We start from the raw sequence: 8,612 nt of genomic DNA, 5'->3' as shown, positions 1-8,612 counted from the left end.
AGTAGGCCTGCATTCACATATCCTTCAGGAGCCCGATCCAGGCTGAAGCAGCCCATGTTGGCATCCTACTGCTAGGCTGGCCCTCTTTCCTCCTTATCCCCCGGAACATCTGGCCTGAGCACCGAGCGTTAGGCCAGAGTCCCCGGCTGGGGCAGGTTTGGGGTGAGAGTTCCACCTTGTGTTTCTGGTCCCTAAGGGCTACAGCATCAGAGATACATATACGCATGCATCATACACGCCAACGGATACTACACACACACACACACATCATGCACACCAACAGATACACACACACTATCCACATGTTCGTTACACAATGCACCTGTCTGGAATGCTGTGTTCATGGTCATGAGCATGCTCCTGTCGCTGTCCCACATTCACAGGGGTTTTCCACCACTCCACGAGGAAGCCCACACCCACCACTAGTCATCGACTTCCTGCCTCTGGGCAGGGCTGCCGCTGCCCGCGCCTGGCAAGCCAGTCACAGAGGAGAACCGCTCCATGTGGTCTGCTTCGCGATCACCTTGAAGGCAGCACGTCACCTGGGCCTTTCTCCCTCGGAGGAGGCCTAGGGCTGCAGTACAAGTGGGGCTGCTGACTGCAAGGCCAGCAGTTTGAAACCACCTGCCAGTCCTCATGAGAAAGAAGAGGCTTTCCACTCCCGTCAGAGTAACAGTCTTGGAAGCCCACAGGGCAGCTCCACCCTGCCCTATGAGGTCACTGTAAGTTGGCATGGACTTGATGGCAGTGAGTTTGGTTTTGCATTTTCTTCTGAGGAGATGCTCGGTGGGTTTGAACCGCAATCTCCGGGTTTTCTGACCACTCAGGGCCTCTTCCTGCCCCTGTGCACTTGCAAAGTCTGTCCGTTTCATATAAACCCATCACCCACTGGGCACCTCTTGCCCTCAACAGGAGTGCCAGGCTCAGTCAAGATGGATGCAGCCTGATTGGGCCTTCAGCCCTTCTTGCTGCAGGGTACCCTGCTGCATGGATACAGGGGGATATAGGCCACTTTATTCACCGTCTATTCACCACCTAACGGACATGTGGGCTGTTTCTACTCGGAGTATTATGAACTATTGCTATGAACATTTTTATAGCACTTACTCACTGCCAGAGAGTTGATTCCGACCCATATTGACCCTATAGGTCAGGGTAGAACTAGCATTGGGGGTTTCTAAGGCTGTTTATGGGAGTAGAGAGCCCCATGTTTCCCTCATGGGAGCAGCTGGTGGGAAAGTAGTATTAAAAGATAATAGAATTGTTCCATGAACTTTTTGAAGCCCCAGTACAAGTCACTTTGAGGATTAAGGTGCACCTGACTGGAGCCATGGTATTCTCAATTGCCTCATATGCCTGTGAACACTGGACACTGAATTCACACGAAGAAGATGGATGCATTTGAACAGTGGTGCTGGTGAAGACGCCTGAAAGCAACATGGACTGCCAGAAGAACAAACAGACCTGTCTCAGAAGTGCAGCCAGAATGCTCCTTCGAGGCGTTGTCACACTACTTTGGACACGGTATCAGGAGATCAGTTCCTGGAGCAGGACATCGTGGTTGGTTGGTAAAGGGGGGCGGGCAGTGGAGAAGGAAGGCACTTGACAAGATGGATTGACACAGAGGAATATGTAACCCTTGTGAAGATGCACGGGAGCAGGCAGTGTTGGTTCTGCGGTACACGAGGTCCCTATGGATCTGAACAGGCCCGACAGCACCTACAGACCCGTATGTACTTTTGTGTCCGCTCCAAAAACGCTCACTGCTAGCAAGTGACCCTACAGGACAGGGCAGGGCTGCCCCTGTGGGTTTCTGGGACTGTAACTCCTTTTTTGGTTTTGTTTGGTTTTTTAAAAACCATTTATTGGGGGCTCGTCCAACTCTTACCACAATCCATCCATCCATCCATTGTGTCAAGCACATTTGTACATTTGTTGCCCTCATCATTCTCAAAACATTTGCTTTCTACTTGAGCCCTTGGCATCAGGGCCTCATTTTTTCCCCTCCCTCCCTCATGAACCCTTGATAATTTATTTTGTCATGTCTTACACTGTCCGGTATTGAGACTGTAACTCTTTACGGGAGTAGAAAACCCTGTCTTTCTCCCGTGGAGCAGCTGCTGGTTTTGAACCGCGGACCTCGAGGTTAGTGGCCCAAAGTGTAGCCACTACGCCCCCAGGGCTCTCATTTGTGTCAACACAAGGGTGGTTGTGTTTTTGGCTCTCTGTGGTGTTGAGAGGTAGGACTGCTAGGCCATCTGTTCATTCCAGAGGCTTCAGTACATAGGTTCCCACTGGGACTGCACCCTGTTACAACCCCACCAGGGATGGATGAGGGTTTTAACTCCTTCCTGTCCTCAACTGTCGTAGTGGGTGGGAGGGGCAGCTCATTATGGTTTAATCTGATACAACGTTGATACTGTGTTACAAGGAAGACCCACCACAGCATATGCACTCTGGAATCTCAGGGAGGGAGTGCAGTGCTGGCCTAAACAAAGGCCCATGCGCTCCTCCTTTTGAGTATTCAAGGCATTAGGCTGCTAAACCAAGGTCGGCAGTTCAAACAAATGCAGTCCCTCCGCCACGCAGGGTGGTTGTGACGACACTGAGCAACGTCTGCTTACTGCTCTTGTCCCCCGTTTGGATTCCCGGATCCCTTTTTCTTGGCCTGTGGGATTTCCCTTCTTTGGGCTCAGAAAACACCCAAGAGACTGAGCCCAGGGCTCCAGGGTTGCTTTGAGCCAGTAGTTCCGGGCCCCGTGGTCCGGTCCACTACACCTTTGGAAATGGAGGCCGGAAGTAAAAGCCTGCAGCTGCTTTGTTAGGGGAGGCTGTTGGGGGGCCAGGCCGGCTGTGTCCTGATGCTGGGTGACTGAGGGCGGCAGCCTGTCTCCAGCAGGGCCTCGCTTGGGGACCCCAGGGCAAAAGGAGGAGACAGTGGCATTGGGAGAGAGGCTGGAAATACTTGTGCCAGATCCGGAGTCTGGGTGTCCAGAATCTTCGAGATGCCAGACTTCTCAGAATAGAAGTTTCCGGACCAAGCTGTAAATACACACTCCCTGCCCACTGGAGAGTAGGCCTGCATTCACATATCCTTCAGGAGCCCGATCCAGGCTGAAGCAGCCCATGTTGGCATCCTACTGCTAGGCTGGCCCTCTTTCCTCCTTCTCCCCCGGAACATCTGGCCTGAGCACCAAGCTTTAGGCCAGAGTCCCCGGCTGGGGCAGGTTTGGGGTGAGAGTTCCACCTTGTGTTTCTGGTCCCTCAGGGTTGTTCTCACTGGGAGCCTGGATTAACAAAGGCACACGGGATCCAGCACTTCCAGGTTTGTTGGTTTTGTTGTTTCTGAACCAAGAGCTCCCAGAGCTGTGGGAAATGGAGATTGAAAATGAAATGCAACAGTAAGGTGAGGGCGTTTCTCACTCAGCTCAGAGTTCTGAGTGTTGGCTCAGAGAAGCCTGAACCGCCCTGCTGAGTCTTTAAAACAGCCTTTGGTTGCCTGTGAGCCGACTCCACCTAGTGGCGACTGCCCAGTGGCCGCCTCACGTAGGACGCAGTGGAAATGTGCTTCCCAAGATTGCAAAGGATGCAAGCTTTCCAGGAAAAGATCACCTGGCAGGCATTGGGGCGCCTCTGGGTGGACCACTCTGTGAGCAGCCAGGTGCATCTGCCGTTTCTCCCACCCGGGGGCTCTTCCATCTCTCCCAGGCCAATCAGAGAAGGATCGAAGTGCCCGCTTAGAAACAACTGAGCCTGAGCTCAGTTCCAGAGCTGAAGGGTGAAGGGCGCCGCCATCTCTCTGTTCCCCCATCTTGAGATGACCAGTAAACCCGGGCCTGTTTATCCTCTGGAGCTGTTCCACATTTCTCTCCCACTCTGCCCAGGACCTGGGGAGGGGAACCTTTCAGAGCAGTTGGCATGGGAGCTGGGCACCATCTAGGTCTTCTGGTCTCAGGGTTGTGGAGACTGCTGTTTGTGTGGTCCGTGAATCCAGTGGGCTGTTACCATTAGCTTTCGATTGGTCTTTCCTCCCAAGGGGGAGAGGTCAGTTAGTTTCATTGTGGGGACAGCAGTCAATGAGATGAAACGAAGTGGATATGGACTGTTAAAGGGAACATGGATCTGCTCCGTAACCTTCACTCAGTTCTCTCTCTTACACACTTACACACACACACACACACACACACACACACACACACACACACACGCAGCCTCTGAATCCTTTCAACCTGTGCTGAGGGTTGATCACTTGCAGGTGTGTTCTGTACACGGACCAGCAATGAAAAGACCTGCATGGCTGAAGGCAATGGCAGCGCTGACCAATGTCAAGGTGACTCGTGAGATGCTCCTGCCCCTCCCTCCCAGGGACCAGCGGGCGGCCTTTGCCACGTCACTTGGCATTCACTCTGCCATTTCCTTTCCTTCATAAAAGCAATCAGCTCCATCAATGCCTCACAGTAGGTTTGGTGATTAACGCGGCAATAGACGCTGGCTGATGACAGTAATAACTCAGGGCTGGAGACAGGTCCATTTCAACTTGCGGTGCTGCCAGTGAAATGCGACAGCACCTTCCAGACGTTTCCTCACTCGCTCTCAACGCTTCCTGCTGCACAAGCAGGCGGCAGGGCGAGTTGTACACAGATCTTGGCAATTTGCAACCGTAATAAGCAGTTTGACGAGACACACTTGGGGCGGGCGGGTAGGGAACCGAACAGATTCTTGCAGTGGCGGGGTTCTTCCAACTAACCGCATTTGACCTCAACTCTGGCGGCTCCTGAGTCAGAAGAGCAGACCTGGGTCCCACGGGGCCGCAGAGCTCTTCTTTCAGAACTAGATTGCCAGGTCTTTCTTCCGAGGTGCCTCTGGGAGGGACTCCAGGTCCAACCTCAGCAGCCGCACCTGCTCCAACATTCAGACCAGAGCTTCCCCAGGGAAGAGCAACAGGCCCCTTCTCAGAGGAAGTAACAGCAGAGGCCGGAGCCCGACCACCAGGTCCCAACCTCAGCCTTGCCTTGTGTGTTTCTGGATGGGCAAAGCGCGGAGTGCCTCTGTCTGTGCCCCCGCCCTCTATCTGTGCAGAGAAGGTGATAATGCCCTTTATCCCCAGGGGTCCGCGAAGCTTTACAAGTTGCTAAGCAGAGGTGAGTTGGTTCTGACTCATAGCGACCCTACGTACAACAGAATGAAGCACTGCCTGGCCCTGTGCCACCCTCACAGTGGTCCTCACGTTATCTGAGCCCACTGGGGCAGTCTGTGTGTCAATCCCTCATGTTATCTGAGCCCACTGGGGCAGTCTGTGTGTCAATCCATCTCAGCTAGGCTTCCTCTTTGTGGCTGCCCCTCTACTCAGCCAAGCTGATGTCCTTTCCCGGGACCAGTCTCTCTGTAACATGTCCAGAGTAGCTCTGTTAGGCTGCGTTGTCTAGAGAAACAAAATCAGTGTCCTTATAGGACCACACAAGGAAGAACTATATATCAAGAAGTAATTTCTTTCTTTCTTTCTTTCTTTTTTTTCAAGAAGTAGTTTCATATCAGGAAGACCTCCCAGTCCAGGCCAACTTAAGTCCATGCGGCCGATGCTAGTCAGCGCCCCCTTCAGACTCACGTAGCTTCTGTTCCGTGATGCAGAGGGGAAGGGTGCTGCAGGGGGCACAGGCTGGGAGGTCACCGGGAAGGCAGCAGGGCATCAGCTCCTAGGGTGGGGCAGCCCACCCACATGGGGGGCACCCCTGGAGGCAGACACAGTCCCAGCGAGGAGGAAGGTGAAGGGTCAGGGAGCAGAAGGGGCTTTCTCATCGTCTTCCTTAGAGAAAGGGGACACACCCCGGGAGGCATCATCAGGCTGTGACCTGACTGACAGGTTGGACCCCACCCTTACTTCACACAGGGTCGAGTGACACAAAATCTAACTGCCACAGCACCTAAGGAGAAGTCTCCCCATCCTCACCTCTAAGGAGCATTCTGGCTGTACTCCATCCAGGGCAGATTTGTGTGTTCTTTGGCAGTCCATGGTACTTTGAATATTCTTCTCCGGCACCGCAATTCTTGCAGATGCACCGATTCTTCTACAGCCTTCCTTGTTCAACGCCCAACTTTCCCATGCTGGGGTCAGGAGCACCTTAGCCCTCAGGAGACACCTTTATTTTTAACAGTCTAAGGCAGGGGTCCTCAGACTTTTTAAACAAGGGGCCAGTTCACTATCCCTCAGACCCGTTGGAGGGCCGAACTATAGTTAAAAAAAACCAAAAAAACAAACTATGAACAAATTCCTATGCACACTGCACATATCTTGTTTTGAAGTAAAAAAAAACAAATGTCCTCGGCGGGCCACGTGTGGCCCGTGGGCCGCAGTTTGAGGACGCCTGCTCTAAGGCAGCAGCTCTCGACCTGTGGGGGTTGCCCGATTCATAACAGTAGCAAAATGACAGTGATGAAGTAGCAATGAAAATAACTTTATGGCTGGGGAGGTCACCACAACGTGAGGAACTGTATGAAAGGGTCGTGGCATTAGGGAGGTTGGGAAGCACTGTGCTAAGGTCTGCAGCAGCCCAGGACAATACACCATCTGATGTTCTGATTCTGCTGCCATGGTCATCGACTGCAGACTTGAGTTAGCCGAAAGCCTTGGCAGCCCGGTCTTTCCAATGCCGGCCATGATGTTCTCTACTGTCCAGTCAAGCGGGTTTTGTTTTCTTGATGCTGAAGCCTGTGGTCTCTGATCTTCCTCAGTAAGTGCTTCAAGTCTGCTTTGCTCTCAGCAAGGCAGCAGTAGCTATAGAGGCACAGGTGGAGGGTGCCAGCAGGTGGGAGAGCAGGCTCTGCGCAGGCAGGCTGCCCCTTAGGCCCCTCACCCATGGCTTTCCAGGACAGTGAGTGCCATCAGCCCTCTGTGACATCACTCATAGGCTGCAGGCGGGTCCTCGTATTGGGACACCTAAGTCAGGAGGGGGAAACATGCTGAGTGAGAGCCATTGGACTGATTCTGATTCAAAGCGATCCAAGACCATAAGCCTATGGGAGCGGACTGCCTCATCTTTTTCCCTCAGAGCGGCTGGTAGGTTTGAACTGATGACCTTTCAGTTACAGCTCAAAGCCGAGGCTACAGCCCACTAGTGCTCCTTCGGAAAACAAAGTGAGCTCTGAACTGTCCAGCAGAAGGGCCTTCTGTCCGCCTGCCCTCGGCCCTTTGAGGAGGACGCTTGCTCCATTGGCAGGTGAGGGCGCGCGCGGCCAATGCCCCAGGCCTTTGACCTCCTCGGGGCCCAGGTGCCACATGACAGGGCACTCACTGAAAGGGGGAGTCGCTGACACCTCGTTCTGGCTGGTGACCCATGCCGGACAGAAAACACTACAACATGTGATGGAGGAGGCAGGCAGAGATCCGAAGCGAGGGCAGCCAGCAGCTCAGAGGAAGGCTGGGGCAGACCCCTCACAGAGAGCCCGCTGAGAGACTAGCCCTGCCAGTCACCAGAATTGAGCAAGGTCTCCATCAGGCCCAGCCACCCCATGTGTCACCATTTGTTACACAGCTCAGGACACGAACAGAAGTGACAGGGACCAGAGGTGACAGGGGCTGGAGTTTACACGAGACCAGAGCCATCCTCAGAAGTCCTGCAGGTCATTGGCCTGGAGGCCATGATCACTTGGGAACACCTTCCCGCCCCCACCCCAAACCGGGCAGCCCTGTTCTCTGTGACCTTTGTCGGCGACAGTGACTGGGGTGAGGCCTGATAGCTCTCCTGGACGGCCAACATAATGAAAAGACAGATGCGGCCCCCGCCAGTAACAGAGGGGCCCGGTCACCCGAAGCCTGCCTGCTGGGTGGGGTCTTGGGAACGGTCAGCACCCCCAACCTTTTGGGGCCCCTGGCCCCCATTTATGAACCTGGTGGTTAACAGGGCAGAGGGCTGAGCTGTCCTCAAGTATCAGAAAAAAGATGAGACATCAAGGTCTCATTTTAATTCAACAAAATACAACCAATTTTATTGTATCATGGGAATCTTTCTTAAAGAAACGGGGGAGGGGGGCAGGTGGTCCAACAGTTGGTGGAAAAAAACGGAGCTCAAAGGCAGTGGTATTTCCCATGGACTTCTGGAAGTCCATTCGCACTTTTCAAAGAAACTGCGAAAACCCACCGTGGTCAAGTCAATTTTAACTTCGACTGACCCCGCAGGGCAGAGCACTGAGCCCACAGGGCAAATCAGAACCACCCCAGAGGGTTTCAGAAGCAGAGAGCCATCTTTCTGCAGAGCGCAGCCCAGTGCTGTAACTGCGGCCCTGCGGGGGCCCATTCAGAGGAGCCCCCCGTAAAATCAGGAGCACCTGGGTGGGGACACTGCACATTTATGAGCATTTCTGCGACACAAGCTTGGGTCGGCTCCCCGGCCAGTGACATGGATTTAGTGGGGAGGTGACGGCTGTAGTGGGTCACTGCGGAGTGGTCGGCACATGGGTGCACTGCTCTCCAGATCCATAGAGGCAACAGGCCTGGTCCCATGCAGGGGCCAATGGCTGCTAACTCCCACTGCCTGTGAGGCCCGGCGCCCAGGCTAACACCACAGCCAGCTGTTGGGGTCCTGATTCCAGCCCAGTGGCAGCAGCCACACACACAC

The 8,612-nt window shown here is 53.9% G+C and overlaps 1 protein-coding gene across 1 annotated transcript in view; it reads right to left on the bottom strand.

Annotated features, from left to right (window-relative positions):
- Positions 1 to 8,612, bottom strand: part of LOC101656233 (death associated protein) — a 28,580-nt gene that overhangs the window by 17,175 nt on the left and 2,793 nt on the right. The gene's annotated exons all lie outside the window — the stretch shown is intronic.

The sequence above is a fragment of the Echinops telfairi genome, unplaced genomic scaffold, assembly GCF_000313985.2.
Source record: "Echinops telfairi isolate 266 unplaced genomic scaffold, ASM31398v2 ScPeMD7_7469;HRSCAF=8507_1, whole genome shotgun sequence".
In the NCBI taxonomy this organism is placed as follows: Eukaryota; Metazoa; Chordata; class Mammalia; order Afrosoricida; family Tenrecidae; genus Echinops; species Echinops telfairi.
The sequence above is the reverse complement of the archived record's forward strand: the minus strand, read 5'-3'. Positions and strand labels throughout refer to the sequence as shown.